The sequence below is a fragment of the Oryx dammah genome, unplaced genomic scaffold (genome assembly GCF_014754425.2).
Source record: "Oryx dammah isolate SB20612 unplaced genomic scaffold, SCBI_Odam_1.1 HiC_scaffold_27, whole genome shotgun sequence".
Classification (NCBI taxonomy): Eukaryota; Metazoa; Chordata; class Mammalia; order Artiodactyla; family Bovidae; genus Oryx; species Oryx dammah.
Window position 1 is genome coordinate 105,770,456 of NW_024070211.1, and position 21,790 is coordinate 105,792,245.

General features: G+C 37.3%; 1 protein-coding gene and 1 non-coding gene across 2 annotated transcripts in view; one reads left to right on the plus strand and one right to left on the minus strand.

Annotated features, from left to right (window-relative positions):
- Window positions 1–21,790, minus strand: part of SCN1A (sodium voltage-gated channel alpha subunit 1) — a 149,184-nt gene that overhangs the window by 125,318 nt on the left and 2,076 nt on the right. The window lies entirely within an intron of this gene.
- On the plus strand, window positions 12,480–12,582 carry LOC120855285. The gene has a single exon (XR_005719243.1). It is a non-coding gene; the product is annotated as a U6 spliceosomal RNA (small nuclear RNA).

The following is a 21,790-nucleotide window of genomic DNA, read 5'->3' on the forward strand; positions in this document are numbered from 1 at the left end:
AAGTCATGTTCAAGTTTTTGCAACTCCAAAGGCTGCAAACTGCCAGGCTCCTCTGTCCATGGGATTCTCCAGGCAAGAATATTAGAGTGGGTTGTCATTTCCTCCTCCAGGGGACCTTCCCAACCCAGGGATCGAAGCTGGGTCTCCTGCATTGCAGGCAGATTCTTTACTGCCTGAGCCACCTGGGAAGCCCCTAGAGATAGTTTTAAAAATGCAATATCCCAAAATAACTGGTATAATCATCTATATAATATTTTACTTGTTCTTTTCTGTCAGTTCTAATTCTTTAGAAATTATACCAGGGTAATAACTATATAATATCATTAATTTACATTAATTACATATGATTTAATTATATAATTATATATTATATATATAATTTGTATAATTATATTATCAGGATTATAATCCTTTGAGAAATATACAAATACAGGAAATATAGAAAAATTTCTATAATTTCTATGTAGAAATTAGGATTCTTTACCACCGAGCCAGCAGGGAAGCCCGGGAAAGTGATGTGAAATTAATCCTTTATCACTCTAAACTGAAGAACTGGAAAAATCAATATTATTAACTGAGAAAAAGATTTTATAGCAATAGGTACTAATGGGGGATCCAACCAAGTGATAGAAACCATATGTAAATTTAAATGGGAAGACTTTAATATGAAGGATTATTAAGTTATTATGGCTGAGTAAATAAAAAGGTGTAAGAAAAGTCTAAAGGGAATGCCAAGGCTGAGGGAGAGCATAGAAAGGAAGACAGAGAAGTGTTGCCCTTCTTAGGGCGGTGTTCCAGAGCTCACTGGACGAGGGGTAGCTGAAGCCCTTTCTCTGTACAGCAGCATAGTTTGTGGGGGTGGTCAGGCCAGTGCCGGGTCAGAACTGTCAGGCAAGCAGGAACAACACTTCAGAACCCAGTTACCCAAGTCTGGTCTTAAAGATGGGCCCTCCGGAGGAGTGGGGCACTGCTGTGGGAGTCAAGGAGCAAGAGGTCTCTGTGTTAGGAGGGCTGTGGCAAAGCGGTCACTGCCCTTATCTGGGTTCTGAAGTCACCATGGGCTGCCCCAACTAGGCTGTGGCAGAATATCACTACATGTCACCATACACACACATCCCTAATAGACAGCGCACCAGGAGCAAGTAAAAACAAAATATAGCAGGGAGAGCAGCCCCTTCCTTAAGCAATGTTCCTTTTAGTACCTCTACTGACAAAGCTTCCCTGACAAAAGCCTTCCCTAGTGGCTCAGATAGTAAAGAACATGCCTGCAACGTGGGAGGCCCGGGTTTGACCCTTGGGTTAGGAAGATGCCCTGGAGAAGGATAATGGCTACCCTCTTCCAGGATTCTCTGTCCTGGAGAATCCCATGGACAGAGGAGCCTAGCAGACTAGAGTACATGGGGTTCCAAAGAGTCAGACACGGACTGGTTGACTAACATTTTCACTGACAAAGAACTAATGCTTAAAAAGCCCTATAGCTGTTTAGGTTCCAAATGGTGAACTTAGAGCTAAGAGACAACAAATTGATAACTACCATGTCATGTACAATGATTATTATTCATAATTTTTTTTCCACAGGTGATACTTCTTGATAGCTATTTATATTCATCAATCAGATACTTGATGCTTATTTTTTGTAATCACCTTAACCACTTTTATAGACCAATGGAGAGCTAAATTTGCTGTCACATAGACTGTTCATCTCTTATCCACTGGTGCTTCTCCAAAATAAATAGCAAGTCATCTTTAAATTCCGATAAGCATTTATCTGCAATTCTCACATTACTTGCCAACTTTTACCTCTTATTATATTTACTTGTGAATGTCTTATTTTCTGTCTTAATACATAAACACCTTGAGAATAGCATCCATGTTTGCATTTTTCACTATAACATGCAAAGTGCACACTTGTGAAAGGCACACAATAGTTGCTGCATTAATCAATAAAATATTATACTTGGAATAACAATGCCATCTCCCAAGACTGAGAGATAAAACACAATAGTTAAAAATTCAAAGCCTACAGCAAAAATAAAGACCTAGAACACAGAACATTTTTTTCAGAACATTTTATAGTATAAGGTCTCATAAAGTAACCATATAGTTTCCTTAATATTTAGACATCTGATATTTATAAAGTATCAAAGGCTTTTATTCTGATTCATTCTTGAATAAGACGAGAACATTACTTTGATAAAAATTTTTATCAATTTAGCTTTTGATTAGCAACTAATAAGGTGTTGGCCAACTGATTTTTGAAAAAGACACCAAGACAATTTGATGGGGAAAGAATTAATTTTTTTCAACATTTGGTGCTGGAAAAACTAGACACCCACATGCAAAAGGAAGAATTTGGGACTATGTATAACATCATACCAAAATTAATTCAAGATGAATCATAGATACAAATGTTAGAGCTAAAACAATAAAATTGTTTGAGAAATACAAGTAATTCATCATGACCTTAGGTGAGGTAATGATTTCTTAGGTATAATACCAAAAGCACAAGCAATCAAAGAAAAAAATTGATAAATTGCACTGCATAAAAAATGATTTGTAGTTCAAAAGGCACCATTAAGAAAATAAATACAAGCCAAAGAACAGGAGAAATCATTTGCAAATTACATAGCAGATAAGGAATTATATGCAGAATATTTTTAAAAACCTCTTACAAGTCAATAATAAAAAGACAAAAACCCAGTGTAAAAATAAGCACAGGATTTGGATAAATATTTGCTCAAAGTAGATACCTGAATCAATAAGCACATCAAACGACGTTCAGCAATCATTATCCATGAGGGAAAGGCAAATCAAAATCACAATGAGATACCACATCACATCTACTAGAATGGGTATAATAAGAAAGACAGATGAAAACAAGTGGTGTTGAGGATGTAGAAAAACTGGAACCCTCGTATATTGCTGGCAGGAATATGAAATGGTACAGACATTTTGGAGAACACTTTGGTAGTTTCTCACAATGTTAAGCATTGGTATATCGTATGACCTAGTAATTTTACCCCAAAGCAAGAAAGGGAAATGGAAACACACATGCATACAAAAACCTGTATGGGAATATTCAGAGCAGTCTATCTTAACAGCCAAAAAGTAGAAACTTCCCAAATGTCCATTAACTGGTGAATGAATAAACAAATATGGTATATGCATACAATGAAATATTACTGAGCAATTAAAAATAGTACTGATACATGCTGCAATATGGGTGAACAGCAGAGATATAATGTTAAGAAGCAAGACACAGAAAATAACATAATGCATTATTCAAATTCATATGAAATGTCTAGAAAATGCAAATGTATGGAGGCAGAAACTACATGGTGTTTGCCTAGGACTGACAATGCAAGTGGGGAGTGAATACAGATGTGCATTATGTTTCCCTTCAGCTCAATGGAAGTTTTCTAAAAGTAAGTTGTAGTAATGGTTGCACAACTCTATATACTAAAAATACTGAATTATAAAAGAAACTCATGCCACAATGACAATCATGTAAACAGTGATAATTATGGACTCTCTTTCTTTTCTGTTTATGAATCAGAATGCCTTGATCATTTCTTTATGCTTTACTCCTCTAAAGGGATTCAAGAAGAATTTTATAGAAATAATGACTGTAATATTTGAATTATTACTATATTTCTTTACATAATTTTCTTTTTGCCTAAAGTCAAAAGTGATTATTCCTCATGGAATGTCTATTAATTACCTTTGGTGTTATGTTTGGCATTACAATAGAGAAAAATCTTTGCTCCCAATTTAAACTGAAAATTTGAATCCCATTATGACCAGCCAAGTCACAATACTGCATTTGCATTGAAATAGTATACATAAATAAGAATATTGATTTTATTAAGATCAGTAATGCTGAGGTTTAGAGATGGTATGCAATATATTCAGAATCTCAAAGAAGCAATGAATTCTATGTTTTTAAAATATTGTTTTATATAGCCAGCTTATATTTCTTAGAATTCAAGTACTTAAAAGATGGTATTTTGAAACCTAGTGTTATACATAGTAGGCTCTCAACCCATATTTGTAAAGTGAGTGAATAATAAGTGGATAAATGACTGAGAAAATTATTTCTTGCTGACCAACTTCCTGACTGCTCTACTCCAAGGCCCAGTGACTATGAATGCTAAAACATTTAGTATTTACAATGTTTAGACAGTATTATTGGTCAGTTTCCTGCATTTGTCTATCAGATTGAGCAATCAGTATATATGTTCACCATAAATATGATATGGACTCAACTTACTGTAATTTTAAATAATTCTAGATAGTAATATATAACATTACATTTTATATGCCAAGCATTTCACTCCTTTTGTTAATTTTTTCATTTTGGTTAATGAGTTTTTGGCTTCAAGATGGCTTGAACTTTGGCCACCTGATGTGAAGAATTGATTCATTTAAAAAGACGCTGATGCTGGGAAAGATTGAATGTGAGAGGAAAAGGGGACGACAGAAGATGAGATGGTTGAATGACATCACTGACTCAATGGACATGAGTTTGAGTAAACTCTGGGGGTTAGTGATGGACAGGGAGGCTTGGCATGCTGTAGTCCTTGGGGTCATGAAGAGTCAGACACGACTGAGCAACTGAACTGAACTGATGGCTTGAACTAAGAAAGTCCATAGAAGAGGTTTCAGGGTTGGCTCATTCAATAATTTCATCTAAGAAGCCAAGCTCTGTTCAAGCCTCTATTCTACCACCTTCAGTGATGGTTGAGTAAGGTGGTCTGCAGTAGTGAAAGGTGTTATATCCAGAGAGGCAACACCAGAGGAAAAATACCATCTTGTGGCTTTTTCTTAGGAGAGCAGTGAGTTTTTCTAGAAGCCCCATGGTAGACATTCTATATTTCATTAGTTAGTATGGCATAATGAGTCTATTGCTAAATCAATCATTGTTGATGGGAATGAGGTCACCCCAGGATAATTAGCCCACTCCTAGAACTGGGTGGAGAATTGAGACAGACCAGTTTCTCATGACCCTTCAATGTCCTGAGGAGGGTGGTACCTACACAGAATCAGAGTTATGCTAAGAAGAAAGAAGGTGACTACTTGTCTACTGTTTAGTTGCTAAGTCATGTCTGACTCTTTATGACCTCATGGATTGTAGCCCACCAGGCTTCTTTTTCCGTGGGATTTCCCAGACAAGAATACTGGAGTGGGTTCCCATTTTCTTTTCCCAGGGGTCTTCCCAACCCAGAAATTGAACCCCAGACTCCTGTTTGGGTAAGCGGATTTTTGACCACTGAGCTACCAGAGAAGCCACTTGTCTATTACCACTACCAAATTCAGGAGAAGAAAGAAAATTTTCTTAGGTCATTTTGACTGGCCTTGAAAATAACAACCTCTTTCAAAGCTCTGATATATAGATTATGCTCTGTGAATTAGATGTATACACTGAGATTTATTACTAGTGGGTATAAATTACTAGACTTCAAGACAAAATGAAAACATAAATTGTTTTTAACACTGTAATGTTACCCTGGTTTGGGGATCTAATGTGATTCTTCCACATCATGGAGCATATGAATGATCATTTCTTAGATAATATGGTTAGGCAGGAAGTGAGCCATGAGCAACAAGAGGTGGCCCCATCAGCTAAACATCCAATGGCCGCCTAATCCCACCAAGCTATTTACCAGCCCTGTCCCACAAAGCCCCCAACGGTACTCCAAAATAGTCAGGGGATCAGAAAAACCCTCCCCTGGCTGACTGTAGGGACCTTCCCCTCTCTGGCACACGTGCATACCTCACACTATCATGTACTTAGGTAAACTTTGGCAGCCACTGGGCTCATTAACTGTTCATAAATATCCCATGAGTAGATACATCTAATTATAATAGACTGAAATATGTGATGGATGTGTACAGTAGAACCTCTTATCATATAACCTCAGTCAATGGACCCCATGGATTATGCAAATAAGCTTGCCTTAAAAACTCTACACCTCAGCCCTCCAGGGTCATTGCTCCCCTTGACCTGGCCCACCTCTCTTTTGAGATGTTCCCTCTTCCTTTATGTTCAATAAATTCTTGTGCAACAGGTAAGACCTCAGATTCTTCTTTGCAGCCTTACCAAGAACCAAGGCTAACAGGAGGAGGGGTCTCAACCAGATTCTCTGCTAACAATATCAAACCTATAACTACATATAATTGAAGGGCTTCCCACATGGTGCTAGAGGTAAAGAATCTGCCTGCCAATGTAAGAGAAATAAGAGATGTAGTACATTGGCAGGAAGATAATAATCATAAAAGCAGAAACCTCCAAAGGGAGCTGCAGGAATACTGAAATATATTCAGGTACCTCCCAATCAAAGAGTATTAAACTGGTGCATTTGAAAGTGGATTAGATTAAGGTACTATGTAGGCTTCCTCAGTGGCTCAGTGGTAAAGAATCCGCCTGCAATGCTGGAGACCCAGGAGATGAAGGTTGGATCCCTGACTCGGGAAGCTCCCCTGGAGGAGGAAAAGGCAACCCACTCCAGTATTCTTGCCTGGAAAATCCCATGGACAGAGGAGCCTTGTGGGCTATAGTCCATGGGATCACAAAGAGTTGGACACAACTGAAGCAACTTAGCATGCACACATAATTGAAGGATAAATGAGAACTGTAAAATGATTACCATTTCTTTACTTCCCTTTCAAGTCTCATATTATTCAATACACTTGTTAAAGACATATTTTAATGGGAACTTTAAGTCTCTTTAAAACTGTATCTGAATATCTAAGAAGAGTGTTATATGCTACTGGAAAGTGGTAAAAAAAAAAAAGCAAATGGTGCAACAGTTTTTGTGTAGTTTTTGTTCCATGTTAATATTTAGGTTATTTTGTCTCTATTTCTGAAAGTAGGGGAATATGTGAGAAAATGAACACAAAAGGATATATTTTGAACAAACTGTGAGAGGAGGAGTGAATAAGAATAGTGAGCCAACCTATTTCAAGCTCTACCCTCAGCACGGATCCGGAACAACCAGAGGTGAAAGCTAAGGCGCGTACTGAATGAAACCACACACCTGAAATTGTTTGCCCCACATGTGTCGGCTGACTGAACTTTCATCCTGTGTGCACTACACAGGCAATGTGGGAATTCTGGTTTTTGGCTCTATTTTATACAACAAAAGATCTGATGATTATTAATAGAACTCTAAAATGCGTGATATTTTAATGTGTTACAGTTTACCTCAAAAGTAATTACCCAATTAGAAAGAAGCATTTCCATAATTGTTGGAATAATTAAATAAAAGTAAAACTCTGTGATGGAATACTATGGAGCCATTAAAATGATCTTTTTAAAAAATTTCTGACAGCATGAAAAAAATGTTTAAGATATAACACCTGATAGATAAAAAATTGCAAACACCATAGGAATCCTAAGAAACAACAAAAAAATTCCCCCAAAACAACAGAAATAAAAATTATTTAGAAGAAAATATTACAGTGTCAAAAGCAATATATTATTATTCTTGTGGGTAAAAAAAATCACACAAAAGATTATAAGATATGAATATTATAGTCTTTATACTTTTAAAATATTCTAAGTTTTTCTATAATAACTTTACTAATTTTTATAACTAAAAGAGGATAATCCTTGGATAATTTTTTTAAAAATTTGACTGAAGCAAAAAACAAAATACAACTCCAACAGATTAAATAGGAAGTAATAAAATTTCTCTGAATTAAATCATTTTTAACTAAAGTTAACAATAAGAAACAAAAATTCAGAGTTACTTTGAAAAAGTGTTTAATCATAGCATATATGGACTCTGTGATAGGAGTTTGGAATTTGCACAAAAATATTAAGATTATTATGTGCTTGAGTCAGACACAACTGAGCAACTGAACTGAAGTATAGTGTTACCAATAAATATATTTATGGAAACATTATTTAAAGTATAAAATTGTCAGGTAATAAAGATTTCCCTGAAATGTTTTTGTTTTGTTTCATTTTCCAGGCTCCTGTGTCCATGGGATTTCCTGGCAAGAATACTGTAGTGGGTCGCCATTTCCTACTCCAGGGGATCTTCTTGACCCAGGAATCGAACCTGCTTCTCCTGTGTCTCCTGCATCGCAGGCAGGTTCTTTACTGCTGAGGTAAGGGTGTGTGTGTGTGTGTGTCTGTGTGTGTGTCTGTGTCTGTGTGTGTCTGTGCGTGTGTGTCTGTGCGTGTGTGTATGCTCAGTTTCTCGATTGTGTCCACACTTCGCGACCCCATGGACTATACTCTACCAGGCTTCTCTTCTCCATGGAACTCTTTAGGCAAGAACACTGGAGTGGCTTGCCATTTTCCTCCTCCAGGGGATCTTCCCCACTCAGGAACTGAACCTGCGTCTCTTGTGTCTCCTGCATTGGGAGGCAGATTGGGCTCTTTTACCACTAACACCACCTGGGAAACCCCTATTGAGTACTTAGGTGCCCCCAAATGAACTAGGTAGTGGTGGTGATCCTGTTACATCAGAGAACAGGCTGAAATGTGTTGCAGAGAAGGTACAGCACATGAAAAGGAAGCCAAAAAATAAGCACAATAAAGTGCAGTGGTTGCTATGATGGAAGTCTGTTCCAGGCACAGCCATAGCACAGAAAGGAAATGAGTCATTCTTGAGGGAAGAAGAGATCGTGGCTTTTCAGGCAGAAAACGCAGCAGCAGCAAAGGCCAGGAGACAAAAACAGTACAGATATGCACAGAAATGCAGTATATCTGGAGGGCACATGATAGAGTAGATTAACCATAGAGAAGAGACAAACCTCAACAGCTCACAGGAGCCAGTCATCCTGAATAAACTGAGCTTTTATCCCTGGATGTCACTAATACTTTTAAACAGTGGAGACTTGATGTGCCTGTTAGAAAGGTTACTAGTGTGGAGGGGAGGGAGGTTTAAGTCGGAAAGGTGCGTATATGAAAAAAGACCAATAGAAAAATTTTACATTGTTTTAGTTGAGAGATGTTGAAAATCCAAACAAGAGTATCAGAATATTTATCTTTTGCAATCTCTGGTTTGCTTTGCAACACTTCTTACATTTATTAGAACTTACTGAGTTAAACTGATGATATGTGCAGCTCATATCACAGTAATGGAAAACACACTAGTATAATGTAATAAATATTTTCCTTATTCAGCATAACTTCCCGGACTCAGTTACCTGCATTATAGTAGTTTCAACTAAGACATGTCCATAATGTAAAAGACATAAATGTATTTACCATAGAAGAAGAATTATCAAATTCATCCTTGTCATATAAACTTTTGATCTCAGGACCTCTTTGTATTGTTAATATTATTGAGGACCTCCAAAAGCTTTTGTTTATATAGTTCAGTCACTCAGTTGTGTCCAACTCTTTGCGACCCCATGAACCTCAGCACGCCAGGTGTCTCCGTCCATCATTAACTCCCGGAGTCTACCCAAACCCATTTCCACTGAGTCAGTGATGCCATCCCACCATCTCATCCTCTGTCGTCCCCTTCTCTTCCCACCCTCAATCTTTCCCAGCATCAGGGTCTTTTCAAATGAGTCAGTTCTTCCAATCAGGTGACCAAAATAAGAGTTTCAGCTCCAACATCAGTCCCTCCAGTGAACATCCAGGACTGATCTCCTTTACAATGGACTGGTTGGATCTCCCTGCAGTCCAAGGGACTCTCAAGAGTCTTCTCCAACACCACAGTTCAAAAGCATCAATTCTTCAGCACTCAGCTTTCTTCACAGTCCAACTCTCACATCTATACATGACTATGGAAAAACCATAGCCTTGACTAGATGTACCTTTGTTGACAACGTAATGTCTCTGCTTTTTAATATGCTGTCTAGGTTGGTCATAACTTTATACTAACATTTTACTATATTGGAGATTAAAAGAGAAATCATTAAAAAATTAATTTATAAATATCAGTAAGAAACAATAATATGTTAAAATAACATTTTAGGTGAAAAATAATCATAGCTCTAAAAGAAAATCTACTGAGTTTTTAAATTTACTTTTAAAAGTTATTTTAATTATCTTATTGTCTTATTTTATAAATTTTCAAATCTCTTTAATTTTGGCTTAATGTCTGGATTCTTAAATCTACTTCTGCATTCAATCTATTATACCTTACATTTTGGATGATGAAAATCTGGCCTCACATGTATATGGAGTTTAAATTTTTCAACAGCCTTTTCAATATACATTCAATATATTGAATATATATTAAAAGCAGAGATACTACTTTGCCAACAAAGGTCCATCTAGTCAAAGCTATGGTCTTCCAGTAGTCATGTGTGGATGTGAGAGCAGGACCATAAAGAAGGCTAAGCACTGAAGAATTTATAATTTTGAATTGTGGTGCTAAAGAAGACTCTTGAGAATCCCTTGTATAGCAAGATCAAACCAGTCAATCCTACAGGAAGTCAACCCTGAATATTTATTGGAAGGACTGATGTTAAAGCTCAAGCTCCAATACTTTGCCCACCTGATGTGAAGAACTGACTCCTTGGAAAAGACCCTGATGCTGGGAAAGATACAAGGCAGGAGAAGGGGATGACAGAGGATGAGATGATTGGATGGATCACTGATTCAATGGACATGAGTTTGAGCAAGCTCTGGGAGATGGTAAAGGAAGGGAAGCCTGGTGTGCTGCAGTCCATGGGAGTAGCAAAGAGTTGGACACAACTGAGTGACTTAACATCAACAATATATATTTCAATACATATTCAATAATAGAGTCTTAGAAATAGTCTTCTTTGAAAGTCTAACAAAACTAGACAAATAGAATCTGAAGATGTATCAATGAACTTGTATTGTGCTATATTAAAATCTGTTGGTTTATCTTGCACTTTGAATGGATCTATTATCTCTGTGTGATTTTGTATCATTATCCACTGCTCATTTGTAAAATATTGCTTGACTGAGTTATGCAGATCTTTGAATTGTGAACACCATCATTCAACACATCAGAAAATTCTTTGTTTTGAAAAGCTGTTGCACTTATGGTGGAGATAAAAGTTTTCCAAAATTGTAATTTTTCTCTCAAATGTTCAAATGTTGTCCTTGGTAACAAATATAGTAAATTATTTTTTCTTGAAAAAACAGGCTCATTTCACTCAATTTCAGAAAGTCATCTGCCAGATATCCAAGTCTAAATAACCACAATTTGTCAGTCATTCTTTCAAGTAAAAATGGTGTTCCATAGAAAATCAGCTAATTCAGCTTGCAACTCAAAGTAACTGCACAAGTGTTTTATTAGTTTTTTGAGTCAACCATCATCACACTTTTGTTTGTGGAAACTATTTTGTATGCATACTTCCCATTTCAGCACACATAACATTAAAAAAAACAGGCGCACTTATTTGTGTGTCTAGGTGAAATAGAATTAATACTTTTTCCTGATTCATCAAAGATATTTTTGCAGTAAATCTGATTTTTAATTCTACATATGTATTTACTTACTTGTTTTTACTGGGAATGAATGGTAGTGAAGACTACAGTGACCACAAGTACAGTTTGGTGCCACTGTTTTGATCATTGTTAAGGCTAAGAGTTTTAATTGCTTTTGACCCTAAGTGCAATAATCAATACAGTGAAAAAGGCAAAAAATGTTCTTTTTATTATTCTGAAATACTTTTGCCCTGAGGGACTCCCTAAAAGGTTTCAAGAGAACTCAAGGAGGTCTGTGGGCTACATTTTGAAAATAACCGAAGTCATGCTAACAATTTGATAAGGCTTACATGGGGGCTTATTGTTAAAATCGCTCATTATGTTGACCTCGCAAATAAAGGATAAAGTCACAGTGACCCTTGAGACAGACCAAATTGCCCAAATGACATTCTGTTTTCCTGCTGGCACCTACCTTCTCAAGGCCACGAGACCACTGGATGTCAGACCGCAGGACTCAGCTACAGGCTAAAAATTAACCATCCCTTCAGAGAATTTTTCATTGGTGGGGTATAAGAAAGACCCCATCAGAAAGAGGATGCTGGTTCTCCTTAAGGGCTAGTCACCTCGTTTCCCTCTAATAAATTTCCTTTTCTTTGCCTGACTGCCCAGCTAGCTCTCTTTTTCTCTGCACTCGCTCTACACAATTTTTCCATTTTTTGGATTACATTCTACATGCATCAAAGGTGCTTCCCAGGTGGCACCAGTAATAAGAATCTGCCTTCCGATGCAGGAGATATGAGAGATGTGTGTTCAGTCCCTGGGCTGGGACAATGCCCTGGAGGAGGGCATGGCAACCCACTCCAGTATTTTTGCCTGAAGAATTCCATGGACAGAGGAGCTTAGTGGGCTTAATCCATAGGGTCACAAAGAGTTGGACATGACTAAAATGACTTAGCATGCATGTACACATCAAAAGCTCTGAACAAACTGAGAATACAACTGTGGAAATATTTTCACATAACCCGTAAGTGGAAAAGAGTTCAAAACGAAATGCAAAATTCAAGGGTAAAACAAAATGCCTAGGAATGGAAAAAAAAAAAAAAAAAGCTCACTTCAGCAGCAAGTATACTAAAACTGGACTGATACAGAGCAGATTAGCATCACCCGTTTGCAAGGACGACACACAAATTCATGAAGGGTTCCATATTTTTACACATGAAAAGATGCTCAACAGCACTAATTATTAGAGAAAGGCAAATCAAAACTACAATGAGGTATCACCTTACACCAGTCAAAATGGCCATCATAAAAAATCTACAAACAATAAGTGCTGGAGAGGGTGTTGAGAAAAGAGAACACTTTTGCACTGTTGGTGGGAATGTAAATTGGCATAGCCACTATGGAGAACAGTATGGAGGTTCTTTAAAAAACTAAAAATGGAACTACCATATGACCCAGAAATCCCACTATTAGGGATACAACCAGAGAAAAACTATAATTCAAAAAGACACATAAACCCCAATGTTCACTGCAGCACTATTTACAATAGCTAGGGCACGCAAACAACCTAAATGTCCATCAACAGCGAAATGGATAAAGAAGTTATAATACCTACATAAAATGGAATATTACTCAGCCATAGAATGGAACAAAATTGGGTCATTTGTAGAGACACAGATAAACCTGGAGACTGTCATACAGAATGAAATAAGTTAGAAAAAAAATATTGTATAACACATATGTGAAATCTAGAAAGATGGTATCAGTGATCTTATTCACAAAACAGAAATAGAGACATAGACATAGAGAACAAATACATGGACATCAAGGAGGGAAACAGGAGTGGGATGAACTGAGAGACTGGGATTGACATACGTACCCTACTCTGTATAATATAGGTAACTAATACGAGAACACTGTACTGCTCAGGGAACCCCACTCAGTGTTCTGTGGTGACTTAAATGAATGGTGGTGGTTTAGGCACTCCTGGTGGCTCAGACGGTAAAGCGTCTGTCTGTAATGCAGGAGAACTGGGTTCGATCCCTGGGTTGGGAAGATCCTCTAGAGAAGGAAATGGAAGCCCACTCCAGTATTCTTGCCTGGAAAATCCCATGGATGGAGGAACCTGGTAGGCTACTGTCCATGGGGTCACAAAGAGTCAGACACAACTGAGCGACTTCACTTCACTTCTTGTGACCCTGTGGATTGTAGCCTGCCAGGCTCCTCTGTCCATGGTTTTTTCAGGAAGAGTACTAGAGTGGGTTGCCATTTCCTTCTCCAGGGGATCTTCCTGACCCAGGGATCGAACCTGCATCTTCTGCATGACAAGCAGATTCTTCACTGCTGAGCTACCAGGGAAGACCTAAATGAGAAGAAAAAGAAATCCAAAAGAAATCCAAAAAAGTGGGAATATATGTATAGCTGCTTCACTTGGCTGTACAGTAGAAAAACATACAACATTGTAAAGCAACTATATTCCAATAAAAATTAGTTAAAAACAAAAAAAAAAAAAAAAAAGAAAGCAAAGGAGAGTAAGTTTTGGCTCCAGAGAAAAGAGAACTGAGCTGAGCTGAGATTCTATTTTTTTGTCATCTTATAGAGAATTATATGGAGATTACCCTCTTGTGTTTTGTTTTGTTTTTTTACTGATTTCTGTTTAACTTAACTATGTTCAAACTTCCTTTTTCAAATTTCTTCAAAGGAAACTCTTGTCTTCATATAGATTGCTGATCTATAATCCTCTAAATGCCTTAAATATTGGTGTGCAATCTTCCAGACTCCTCAAATCACCTGAAACCTGAAACTCCAAGACCCAAGCAGCACAGAAATTATGGTACTCTAGACCTGAAACCAGCCTGTTGCCTCTTTGGTTTTGTACCAACACACTGACAGACATAGCCCCAAATATCTGGCCTTTGTAAATGGCATATCACATTCCAGGGTAATATCAGAACTGCTGCCTGAGAGCATTTGTCAAGACTCAAAGTAACTCTTTCCAGGATTTTCAAATCCACTGAATTTCTTAGACAGAAATATTTTATGTGACAGAATTCTCAGTTTTTCCTCCTCTTTGAATATATACTTAGAAACATTGAACTCTAGTTTCTTTTTATTCAATATTAATCTTTAATTTTTAATTATTAATATTTGCTTTAAAACAATCTAGATACTGTTATCTAAGATTTGTCATTAACCGTCTATTCCTCTTCACACATAATCCTCCCACAACACCTTCAACATAAATAATTTCACATCTCCAAATGCAACAAATACTAATAATTACTTTCAGTGCTCCATCCTGCCACCTCTGGCTTAATAGTATAAACTGCTTGTTTAATCTTGCCATCATTGGATTTGGTAATGATGTTAAACTTGTAACTTGATTCTTCCCAATTTGATGAGTTTTATTCTAAACAGCTAAGAATTTATATATTAATACATATCAGTATTTAGAAATTTTTGTTGTTGTCATTCTCAATCTGAGGTCCTAAAACAACCCAGTGCAAACAGTAGATGCTCCATGTATGTAAGACAACTTTCCCCAAAGTTTGCTGAATTCTACAGGGAGAAGTTAAATTACCAAATTACACAATTTTCAAAACAACACCCTTTTGAAATTCCAAAATTAACATTATGTTAGATCCTTTCCCAATGGTTATCTACTTGTTACAAATTTTCCAAAAATGTTACAATATTATTATAGAGGTGTTTTGGGCTTATAAATTATTCAAATATTCAACTGTTTCGCTAATAACTTTGAGTTTACTATTTTTACTAGTGATATAATAAATACCTTTGTACAAAAGACTAATTCAGTTCCATTTGAAAAATAAATGTATGCTAACTTTTATGCTGATTTTTAAAGTAACACATGCTTATTTTAGAGAATTTGTACAAAAAAATACTTTGATAAGTAAAATAAATTATTAACACTAATAATTTTGCATATGTAGAATTATAGGGGTTATTTTATCCTTTATTATTTAATACTTTCTTTTTTGCTTTTCATAATTAGCATGTACTAATTTTGTTATTAGAAAAATAAGATTTAATGTTTTATTTTTAAAAAGAAAATTGAAGTTGCAATCCCATAAACTGGAGAAACTATTACATTATTTCCAGGGTTTTTTTTTCCCTAAGCAAATATGCTTTTTTTGTTTTCTGTCTTCCATTGAGATGATACTAGATATATATGATATCTATGTATGGTACTTTTTCATGTAGCATTATATCATGAACAATTTTGCATAGAAGTAAAAATGCTCCTTGAAATATTACGTTTAATGGCTCTACAAGATCTCATTATTTGCATGAACCATGATTTATTTACTCTTTGTTCTTACATTGTGTATGTAGAATGTTTTCAGTTTTGTTTGGTGGAATTACTCTTCTTAAAAGGGGAATAGATTGGAGGGATGATCAGTCAAGGACCCAGTTCACCCTTAACAAAAGGGAAAGATTCATAGTCCCAAAGTGACCATTCAGATTCTCACTTCCTGGAATTTTAATCATAAAGCTGAATGTATTAAAAAAAAAAAAAAGCCTGAAAACAGTTGAAGTCATTCATCCCAGGAGATAACAGCTTGTTACAAAAATCACCAAAAGTCCAAAATCTGGGCTGTCTGTCATAATTTTCCTTACTCTTGTCATTTCCAGTTTCTAGATTTTACCTACTCCTCCTGTCTGTGAGCTCTGATAACTTTCCATGATGTTACCGATATACTTACATTGGTGTCATTTCCAGTTGTGTCCCAGCTGAGACTGGGGTTAACTGAAACACTTTGAAATTATTTTATTTATAAGTGTCTCATGAATACTTCATGTTTTATATCCCTTTTTGTCACTTTTCTCATTGAAACAAGTAGGAGCCTTGGCTGAGTAAATTCATCAGAGATTATAAAAAGAGCGTTATAGGCATATGAGCAGAATCAGTGTCCCCACCATTTTGCTTCTGTAGACTTTGTTATTCATCATGCCTCTTTAAATGCAAACCTAATTAATTGCCTTTATTTGACTATTAACAAAAACACAGACGGCTCCTATTATTCAGTGGGAAGAAAGCATGAATAATGAAAGACTACCATTAACAACAACAATTTGACAACAAAAAAGTGACTGTTAGTTTCAGTCATCTTTGTTCATTATTCTAGCAGTCCTAAGTGTAGCCAAAGACAACTACTATGGACTGAATTGTAACCCCTTCAAATTTCATGCGGAAACAGGTCCTTAAAGAAGCGATCAGATTAAAATGAGGCTATTGGGAGGCTTCTATGATAATCTGACTTGTGTTTTACAAAGACAAGTATGGACACAAAAAGGGACACTAAGGGTGCTCACAAACACACACGAGAAGGTTGCCATCCACAAGTCGAGGAGAGACGTCAGAAGAAAACAAGCCTGCACAGACCTTGCTCTCAACTTCTCGCCTCTAGAACTGTGAGAAATAAATGTATGTTGTTTCAGACATCACGTCTGTGGTATTTCATTACACAGAAGCCTCAGCCAACTCACACAACGGTCAACCTTATTTAAAGACTCACTTCTATCTCAAGTTCAATGTTTTCCCCTCAATGGTGTTTAGGAAGCAAACGATAACTAGCAACATATATTATACAGATAATGCTTGTCTGAATTTGGGAGAGCACATGCAATATAGTAGAGATATTGTTCAGAAATAACTAGTAACTTTTCCCCAAAACTGTTAGCTCATTGCTGAACTGTGCAACATTGCCTTACATTTCCAATCGAGTCACAAATGAGTGTTAAATTATAATAAAATTTATAATTTTATACATTATAAAAATTTTTATAATATAAAAATTTGACATAAAGTTAGGTCAAAAAAGTGCGTAACAGTTAAGGAGATAGAGGCCAATTTTCTCATAGTTTAAAGTTGTATGAATTCTCCAGAAGGGAGAATCTTACTGCATTTTTCTTGAAGAAAAAAGTTGCCCCTAGTACCCAAGATATCAAATCATTGCTAATAGTATGCTAAAAACATGGATGCACTTAAATATGGAATGACCAACAGCATTAACAACAAAATTCAGTGGGGAAAATAGTCATTCAAAAAATGATACTGGGACAATTGGATGGCAACACAAAGAAGAATGAAGTTGGCCCCTACCTCACTCATGTTATATACAAGATCTGACTGAAAATGGATCCCTAAATACAAGAGATAAAACAATAAAACTCAGAGAAAAAAGAGACGTAAACTTTCATGACCTTGGATTAGGCAGTGGTTTCTTATGTATGACATAAAAAACGCAAATGGCAAAAGAAAATATTAAAGCCAAAGATTATAGACACGTCACCAAAAATTAAAGCCACAGTTATACAGAGAATTTCAAAGAAGGAAGAGACAAAGGATTTTATACCACTTACAGTGATAAACTAAAAAGCAAGGTTTATGCTAAGAAGAGAAGCACACGTTTTCTGGAAAGGAACTACTGTGTTAGCAGGTAAGTGAGAGAGAGTGGGAACAAATATAAAAAAGGCAAACCATTAGAAAGTGAATTTTGAAACAAATATACCAACAAAAGCTTTAATGTAGATAAACATGAGAGTGGACACTTATGTTTTACTGTATTATTTTAAAATCACATTAATATGAATTCATGTGCAGAAAAAAATTTCAAATTCTCCAAATACCTACTGTGTCGTGACCCCTCTAGGGGATGTACTGATTTGGTTTATGTCTGCTCCCAGGCCACATCTCCTCAATGTGGTCATTTCAGGGGGGAAGTCCTGAAGTACAAGCAAAACTGACTAGATGACAGGGATGCTTTTTATTTGAACTGGTAGTTGATAGCAATCTAACCCATAATCTCATTCAAGCAAGTTTTTTTTTTTTTTATCAGAGTCGTTTAAATATTTTTGAGCTAATTTCACTGCATACTAGGAACTATAGGATTCTTCACAGAACTTTACATATTGTTAAAACTTTGTGTGTGTATAGCCTAGTAACTTTGTGTGTGTGTTTAGCCTAGTAACTTGTTATCCTTAAATACAGGACTTATATTGACTTGACATTGTTCCTTGACTTTCTTTTTTTTTTTAATAAAGGCCAGGGACAATTAGAGCCCTAAGCATGCTCATTAAGACTCCACAGATCTGGCCCCATTTCCTTCCATTTCTTCTGCACTCTAATCCCTCACAAGGCAGGTGCCATTCCTTATATCTGCCAGGCACTCTGCCCTTTGGGACTTCTCTTCCCAGAATGCTCTTCTCTCACCTCAGTCAGATAAAATTATTTTCTGCACCTCTCAAACATTGTTTTTTGTCTCCACATGCTCCTTTTATCCTCACTATGGCTCACATCGTCTTTTTTTCTTTCTTTCAAAGAACAATGTATTTGCTATTATATCATCACACACTGATTTGTCTACTAACTTCATCTTTAGACTGCAATCACCATGTGGGCAAGAATTTTGTTTTGTTTACCATATTCAGCACCTAGACTAGAGATTCTCCAATAGTACAGAAAGGCTCATTTTTAAAAAAGGAATAAATGAAGTAGATACAGAGAATTACTCTAAACCAAAGTATTTTGAAAGTTTGGTATGTAAGAAAAGAGGTTAATTATAGCTGCCATGTACAGATGGCAGCAACCAGAGTCTCTACTATGCGGGCTAAGCCATCATTCTACCATCACATGGGTGATATCCTTATCCTTTTTCTGCAGCCAGGAGCACAGATCCAGCAGCCAGATAGCCTGGTTTCAAGTTTGGGCTCTACCATCTACAAACAAGCTCAGGGCAAGTTAACCTCCCTGTGCTTCCTTGGTTTTCTCATCCATGAAGTTGGTTTCTGCACTGACTTCACAGAATTAAATGAGAAAATATTTTGAGGTGCTTCTTAGAATAGTGGCTGGTAAATGCTGCGGCTTCCCAGGTGATACAGTGGTAGAGAATCTGCCTGTCAGTACAGGAGACACAAGCAATATGGGTTCGATCCCTGGGTTAAGAAGATCCCCTGAAGTAGGAAATAGCAACCCACTCTAGTATTCTTGCCTGGAAAATTCCAGTGACAGAGGAGCCTGGCAGGCTACAGTCCATGGGGCCACAAAGGGTCAGACACAACTGAACACACTCAACAACAAAAGAGTAAATGCTACATGTCTTTGTTAAATAAAATAATTACTAAATGAGAACCTGGACAAAAGGGAAAGTTGGAAAAGCATAGTTTGGGACAGTTTGGGGAGATTTGGCTAAGTTTTTTTTTGTTTTTTCCCCTGACTATAGTTGCTCTGAAAATCTCTTCCCCACTCCTACTGTAAGGCAGTATCATCTAAACTGATCTGTGAAACATGCTTCAGTGACTACTCAGAATTTCAAAGGGAAGTGACTACTTCACCGATCCTAGTCCCATTGACTGATTCTTAGTCTCCAGCCTCCCTATAAATTCTCCCTCCTCTCCTCTCCCTTCCAAGGGAGCTGGGACTTGTGGCACACACTATCAGTATTTACAGGGAGGCGGTGATGAGTTCAGCCTCTCCAGCTAACCAGGAGGAAGCTAATGCCTTGTGTGACACCCTAGGCTAATTTTTACAAGGATGCTCCTCTGTGTGAGAACACAGAGAAGAAACACATAAGTAATGTAATAATATGCAAAATATACATATCTTATATATAATAAACCAATATTTCTTGTGTTCTCCTCCATGGACTATAGTCCACCTGTCTGTCCATGTAATTCTCCAGGCAAGAATATTGGAGTGGTTAACCATTCCCTTCTCCAGGAGATCTTCCTCATCCAGGGAGTGAACCCTGTTCTCCTGCATTGCAGGCAGATCCATTACAGTCTCAGCCAACAGGGAAATCCTTCACTTTCGCTATATTATATACCAATATAAATACATGAGGACTGCTTGGTCTGTATTGTCCTGGAGGTAACTCTATAGGAACCCCCAATTTTTGCCTTCCTTGTCTGCAACATCCAAAGAAGATGCTTTTTTGTTTTTGCTCTCTGAATCGCTGGGTTCCCAGACAGTGCCCTCTACACAAGGAACTGAAATAGGGAAGGGGGCAGGGCACAAACTTTAAAAGAATGACATAGCCCAAGGAGATGACAGAAAGTGATTAGAACCAAATAAATCCAAAATCCAAGATGGCAGACAGGTCAACTTCCACTAGACCTTGAGCCTCAGTATATGCTCGTTGCAACACATCAGCAAGCTAAATGATGCATCCACAGGCACCGTGACAGTTCCATGGCCAACGAAAGGCCAAAAAAGTGGACAGTAGACCAATTCCTGGAAATCTGCACAATTCCCCCAAATAGTTGGACTAATCCTCCTACCCATTAGCCTACGAAATTACCCAAGGCCTAAAAACTCACTAATCGATGTTTCGAGGCAGCTCTTGCCTTCTGAAATGGCCTATGCTCTGTCTGTGGAGTGTGTTTCTCTCTAAATAAATCCACTTCTCACCTATCACTTTGTCTGTCACTGACTTCTCTCTGCCATGAAACTTCAAGAACCCGAGCTTCATTAAATCCTGAAACCTGTGTTCTCAGTTAAAAGACCATGGGTTCAAGTTCCAGTCAAAGATTTGGTTGGGTTCAAGTCCCAGTTTGAGGTATGCAATTTCAGAACTAGCACAGTTCTTACTGGACTCCTCTGGACTCTAGAGTTTTAATTTCCTGTGTAGGTGGCAATAGTTTACTTCTGTGTCTCTGGTCTGTCTCTTTGCCCCTGGTACCTCTGGTTGGTAAAGCTGAATCCTAGCTGAGATACCCAGTGCCTTCTGGGATGTGGTATAACTAATTAGGCCTCCAATTGTGCCTTTCCCTTCCCTTCGCAGATGGAGAAAACCTCTCGACCATGCCTTAAAGGGAAATAGTCCTAATAATTGAGTCTCCAGATGCCAAATAACTCAGCATGGGGGGCCATGTAAACAGAGACTATCAGTATTGGCAGCAAAATCCAACATATTATTTTTATCAGTATAAGCATTCTAGCAATGCTTAAAAAGGTATTTGAAAACAACAGGCCAACAGTGTGCAGAGGGAAGGAAGAAAAAAAGCCATAAAACTGAGCTGCAGTAAATTTCATGAAAACAAATTCCTTTGCTCAGTTTATGTGATATAACCAGCTCTGTTACAAGGTTACCTCATCCTCTCCACGAAATTGTTTTCTGGTAAATCTCAGTGGCCATCCATTCTGTCTACACATTCTGTTCCTAAAATAGACACCATCTAAAAATCTCTTCAAGAAGCTTTGTGGAGGAAGGCCTAAACTGCAACACTACCCCTGCAAGAGGGTTGCGATGGCTTGATGGCAGTTACCAAAGCAGCAACCACAAAGGAGAGGCTTAAAGGAGTGTTCCCCCCGAAGTTATTGGGCTTCCCAAATGCAGAGATGAGGGGAAAAGTGTGAGACCCTGGTGTGTGTGCAGGAGTTCCAAGCTGCATCAC